The sequence below is a fragment of the Plectropomus leopardus genome, chromosome 9 (assembly GCF_026936395.1).
Source record: "Plectropomus leopardus strain MGB_pleo_1.0 chromosome 9, ASM2693639v1, whole genome shotgun sequence".
NCBI lineage: Eukaryota > Metazoa > Chordata > Actinopteri > Perciformes > Serranidae > Plectropomus > Plectropomus leopardus.
This window is the reverse complement of record NC_142184.1, coordinates 15,757,918-15,764,418: the sequence shown is the minus strand read 5'-3', so window position 1 is coordinate 15,764,418 and position 6,501 is coordinate 15,757,918. Positions and strand designations below refer to the sequence as shown.

The 6,501-nt window shown below is 35.7% G+C and overlaps 1 long non-coding RNA gene across 1 annotated transcript; it reads left to right on the top strand.

Annotated features, from left to right (window-relative positions):
• Positions 1 to 87: 87 nt before the first annotated feature.
• On the top strand, positions 88 to 5,948 carry LOC148188709 (uncharacterized). Its single transcript, XR_015777478.1, has 2 exons — positions 88 to 195; positions 5,088 to 5,948. It is a non-coding gene; the product is annotated as an uncharacterized LOC148188709 (long non-coding RNA).
• The last annotated feature ends 553 nt before the right edge of the window (positions 5,949 to 6,501 follow it).

The window sequence follows — 6,501 nt, the reverse complement described above, 5'->3', positions numbered from 1 at the left end:
AGCGTAGTGAAGACAGCAGGAGTGGCCTTTTCTAACTCAGCGACCTGTATTTCTTCCTCATCCTCATGTCACCAGCTTTGGCTCCAGGTTGCTGTGCTCTCTTCCTGTGTGCCTTCTTTTGGTCTCGACTCTGCGATGATGAAGATTGTTTCCCTGTCTGCCTGTGCCTGAGGAGTCAGAGGGTCTGCCATGTGGGTAAGAAGTATGCAGAGGAGACTCTGAAAGCTCTTAGAGAGACTTCACAAACTTGCCACAATCCTCCATTATTGTAATGATTGTTGTGAGATGAAAGGGAGGAAACATGGACAGTGACTATGTATTTATGGCTGTTATTTGTTTGGTTAATGCGCTATCTGGCAGTGAGTGTGTCTGGATTGTAAATGTTGAAGTGATGGTGCAAGTAGGGCCAACACAGCACAGCACCATGGCTTAATGCAGATAGTTGAGGATGAATAATTCAGACGGTGAAATATTTCTGAATTGAAGGTTTGGATTGAAGAGGGTAGAGTACTGTCTCTCCCTCTTTCTCCTTTCACTCCCTTTCTGTGTTATCCATCTGCATACTTTATCACGAGAGCAACATTTCTAAGAGACTGGACTATCCTCATAAGTCAGGCCGGGGTGATTTAGATGTTTTTAGTATGAGATGCAGTTTGTGCATTAGGCTTTGCTGGAGTGTTTAATTGCTCTCTGAGTGGTTTCAGTGCAGGTTAGCTAACAATACAGAGCCAGTTGTGGTGTTAAATTTCTAATATTGAACATTGAGTTTACTGAGTGGGAACATTTGCACACATATGAGCCAAATTTGTTGTTTAAATGCTTTTAATTGTGACAAATGGATATGTGTAGCAGATGCATCTCACTGAAATTAGACATGTTTTGCAGTGAGAACAGCATTTGTGTCTTCCAATAAACATTAAGACATATATATATATATATATATATATATATATATATATATATATATATATATATATATATATATATATATATATATATATATATATATATTTACAGGAAGAAGTAAAATTATCAAACTAAAATGAGCAAAAATCACTAAAATTATTTAATAATTATTTTTCGACATATTTTCTCTGTTTAATTTTCACTGGATTAATGATTTCATTTTTGTATGTCTTTTTTTTTTTTTTTGGTGCCACAATCCTATTTACCAGTCCGCAACATATTAGCGACAACGAAATAGTACCTTTTGGTCATAAAAACAATACAGCTTGTTTGAGCAGATGCTTTTGTAACATTTAGGGCAGTAAAAAAAAATGAATAAAAACCTACAGTGTTCAATGAATAGTACACTGTAAAAATAAATGATTTGTCTTAACTTTAAAAAGTAAGTGTCCAGGCTGCCTTAAAATTCAAAGTTGACTGATTTTGAGAGGAGAAGTTAAAGTAATTTTCTGATGATTCAACCTGTCTTCTCAAACTCAGTCAAGTTCAGATTTTAAGGCTAACTGGAAACTAACTTTTTAAGGTTAAAATAATTGTTTATTTTTACAGTGTCATGTGTTTACTAGTATTATCACATCATACTATTTCTCTTCTATTATTATACTTGTTCTCCTCCATAAAGTAAGTAAAGATTTATTTTTATATTTTTATAGCACGTTTTGAAACACACAGTTACAAAGTGCTTCACACACATAAAAAATATTAATAAATGAATAAATTGAGTAAACATATTTTGCAATATAAAAAACAGTACAATGATAGAAAGACAAAACAAATAACATTATACAGGGATGAAGATCTATAATAAGGCTTGTTTATAAAGGCGGGTTTTTAGAGGCTGCTTAAAACTGTCCAAAGATTCAGCAAATGTGATAGACTGGGGAGGATGCTTTCAGAGTGTTGGGACTAAAACAGCAAATACACAATCAACTTTTGTTTTGCAGTTGGAGCAAGGGATGGATAATAGGCAGAGATTTTAGGATTTGAATGATCGAGAAGTAGGATAAGCATCGAAGAGAGTTTGTAGAGTTTGTAGTTTATTCTGAATTTTACAGGAAGCCAGTGGAAGGACGCAAGAACGGATGTAATATGTGACCGATGACTAGTTCTGATTAAAGCCTAGCTGCTGCATTTTGACCCAACTGTAAAGGATTAAGAGCAGCTTGACTGAGGCATGAGACTTGGGAACTGGAATAATCTAGATGTGAGGAAAAGAAGGTGCGAATGAATAGTTCAAATTCAAAGTGGAGTTTTGTGCATCTGAAAACTTTTTATTATGCAGAAAACAGAAACACCCACCAAAGTGTCACCAAGCAGATGTACATTTATAGCTGTTTAAACAAATCTGGATGCGAATTCTCTTCAAATTGACATTTTCTAACTTTAACTAACTTTTTTTGTCAAGTGTTTCTGTTTTTGTCAAAGGAGTTGTGCTCAGTTTGGAGACTGTGTGCCGATGGCTCATGGGGCAGCCTGAACAGTTCTGCTTTAACTCCTGAGTGGTTCTTTCTAGGACTGTCCAACCTGAGAATGGTGATTTTAGGCTCAATCTCAGGTTCGTCAGCCCATGAAAAGCTAACTCGCCTCTGCAGATTATGAGGAGGAATACCAAAAAAGACTTAAAAACATACCTGTACTGTGCTGGATTTTTTTTTTATATTCAGAGAGCAAGGTTTTGCTAATCAGATGGACATTTAATATTCTTTTTATCCATATTTCATTAAATGTTTAATTTAAGAATTTGATTTCATGGCCAAAATTTGTCTGAATTTATTGTCAGATATATACATTTTCCAGTTCCCCTCTAATATATTCTGTCGAGCTGAAAATTGCACATCAGCATTCTGGAGAGGCAAAAAATTATTCCATATGTTATAAATAATATTTAAAATGAATTACCTTCGACAGTCACTTCTCCTCACATTAAACTCTGTAGTTTCAATGTTGAGACAGCGAGCAACAGTTCCCTCCAAAATAACACTGCCTTGTTTCCAGTAGAGGGAGCAGTGTCCACACTAACCAGAGAGCAGAGGCTTGAGCGGCTTGTAGAAATAATTTAGAAAATTTATATTTTAATCTCAAAGCTAAATCACTTGAATCACCCATTCACTGATTCTGTTGTAATGTTTTCAAGAATGCCTTCCTTATTACTGAAAATGATAGAAAATAGACTTGTTGAAGGTCACCTCACATGCTGCTTTCACATTGTTACCACCGGCACACACATGCCGCCGGAGATAAAATGTAGTATTATTTTAAAACACTGAGACAAAGTAGTATTTTTGATAATGATGTATTTACCCACGCTGAGACGACTTTTTGATCCCATCTCAGTATAAAGCCTTTAATAAGTTCTGCTGCTCTTATTTGACTTCTACAGAAACCATTTATGTTAATAATCATATTGTTTCAGTCTATGAATGCTGCCCAAAATTGCAGCTGCTGGGTAAGAATGTGTATTTATATTGTATTTTATAAGTATACAAGTATAATCATACTTGCATCTTGTACATGGGATGTGAAAGTATATAAAAATAAGATATAATGTTTTTTATTGCTTAATTCCCAACAATTTGGACAAATTCTGCATAACTATTTAAATAAATATCTTGTTATCAAAATAAATGAATTATTAATGTGCACCTGCTCTAACTTTATATTTCATTTGGTTTCAGGAAACACATTTTACTGTTCATGTTTCAAGATTTATATGAGTGCAAAAGGAATCAATACATACATTCATACATATTTCTTTGTAGATTGTACAGGAATTGCCCAAAATTCTAAAAAAGCATGAAAGTAAAAGACGTTTTAAATTAGTTTTTTGCCATTTTGTGACATAAATGTAATTCAGTGCTTCATTAGTTTTAATCATCTTGCATAAAAAATGCAAATGCTCAGATATTAGCAGTTTTACATGAAAATTCAACACTCTTTTGTGTTAAAAAATTATTTTTAATGCATTTGAATACTCTTAGGGAAACAATTGTTAAACCGTATTCTTTTTCTTAAAATGATCCACAGATAAATCTCCAAGATGTACCGTGCAGCATCTCTGATCTTGTGCAGATGTAGCACTTCAGCTGCCTTTAATTCTCTGAAAGACGACTTCTAGACTTTTCTGGTCACTCAGTTGTCAGCCTGAAGGATTCATCGCCTGTTATAGCTCTTGTTTTATTGTCTCTTTGCCTTTTGAACAGATGATTAAAATCACAAATTCAGTAAAAATAAATATAAAAGGAAATTGAAAGAAACGGCATTCAACCCCAGGAAGGATGGGTTTTTTTATTTGAAAAAATTGCTTTAAAAATCTTATTTCTGGTGAGATCTGTACAGTGGAATGTGTGCACCCTTTCAGGAGAATATAATGCAATATCTTTTTATATTCTGACCTCTCACAGAGATTAATATATAATTCAATCTAAAAATCACAGGTATAAAATGAAGTGCAAAATGAAATGGAAGAACCTTGACATTTACAATCAAATCTTACCAAAGTTGTTTTAAATTTAGTACGATGGAGTTTCCAGTTCTATTTTCCACTAACTATCCGAGCAACTGATAATAAAGCGCTCGACTATTTCCAGATTTATGTTACTCCTCAGAGAGCACGTATGGCCCATATTCACAGACGAGGAAATTATACAATAACGATGGGAAAAAGAAAACATTTAAGCTTTCAATACACTTTTGCATCTGACAATTTTGCCTTTTTTTAGTCCAACAGACATTTTTTTCAGCAGAGGTTGGATTCAAAATGAGGCGATTTTTTAGAGAGGGTGTAAATATTGATGTGGTTTTAAAAACCAACTGGATGTGAGCTGTGGCAGCGCTGTACAACATGTGCTTCTGGTTTGATTGTGTGCTATAAATGTCCTTCACTGGTTATATTGGCCTATATTGGTTTGTCTTGGCTTATAGGTCTTCATGAAAAAGGTCTAAAGAGACGGCAGGTGCACTCTGTCACACCCACGTCAATATTCAAACAGTACAAACAAGAGTGTTGTTTTCCTTTAGTGTGGTTTGCAGTAATCATATCAGGACAGCGTTGTTACAATTTAACGTATTCACATCAGTTTTCTGTCACCCATGAAAATTGTTTTTTTTTAACACCCTTTCAGAGGAAAAATGGTCTTGTGGAAAATGGACAAGAGGAGTGTGTGACCCCGGTGACCTTTCTTTCATCGGGGTTAGGGGTCAGCCTTGGATCCAGCTCTCTGCGGAGAGATTAAACCCGGTCACCAAGGTAACATAATGTGCAACTAGGATGACCAGGGTCACAGCGGTAAACACTGACTCCCATATTACACCGCACAATGACTACCGTCTTATAGCTACATAGGGGACATGTTTATTTTGTCAGCTGTCTTTATGTTTTACTCTGTTCATCTCAATACATAATAAATATCTGAATTATTGCAGTGTGTATGTGTGTCTTTTCACACTCGCTATCCTAGCTTTAACCTTTGTTGCCCCGCAGCGTTTTCTGTTTGTGAGTCAGACGACCGGGGGTTGAAGGGATTGAGCCACGTCGCCTGGGGTCAGTTGGCTGGGAATGAATGAGTTGAACGAACATGTGGCGTGGACTCAAAAGCCAGATCATGGTGGCCAAGTGTGAGCCAAGGCGGCTGGCATACAGCGCAGTCTGGGGCTCAGTGAGGAGGTTCAGGTCATCTTATGTCACGGAAGAGAAGAAAAGGGGGCTGACCTAAATTTCATCATATATCTGATAAATTATCACTGTTTTAACATGTTATCAGATCATTTGTTGTTTTATCATTTATAAAAACATGCATTTTTTTTTTAGCCCATTCTCTGCAAATCTCACGTATTTAAATGTTGCATTTATTTTTTTAAGCTGATATTCATACCTTCCGGGCACTTTGGCAAAAACCACAGGAGAAAAATCAATATCTAGAAATGTAAAATTAGCTTGAGATAATCAATCTATCACAATAAATATTTAATCATTTTAAATTGTATGACAGTGTTGTGCTTTTGTTGTGTTATGTTTGTACATAGACGTAGGTTTCGACGGGGACGCAGGGGAAGCAGAGTTATTTTATTTTGAAAATATAATTACAATTACCACATTAATTGATGCAGAAGATGCACAAATTAAAGCATGAAAATTCACCAGAAAGAAGGAAATTAAATATGTTTGATGATCAATTTTTTTTGGAAAATGACCCTTAAACCTTCTGTTTCATATGTGTTCCTCGTAATGTTGAAATGCAACCTACGCCCTTATGTGTGTGTGTGTGTGTGTGTGTGTGTGTGTGTGTGTGTGTGTGTGTGTGTGTGTGTGTGTGTGCTCTTTGCAACCTATGTGTCACCTACAAATGTGCCAAATACTGTAAGTGCATGATGATTGGCATCTACTTTGGCAATCTCTCTTTATGTGTTCAATTGACCATGCATCATCTGTATTTTTGTTTGTGTGTGTGTGTGTGTGTGTGTGTGTGTGTGTGCGTGTGTGTGTTAGAGGGTTAAAAGGTGTGGTGGGAGCTCTCAGCTGAGGTCAGTTAGTTCCAG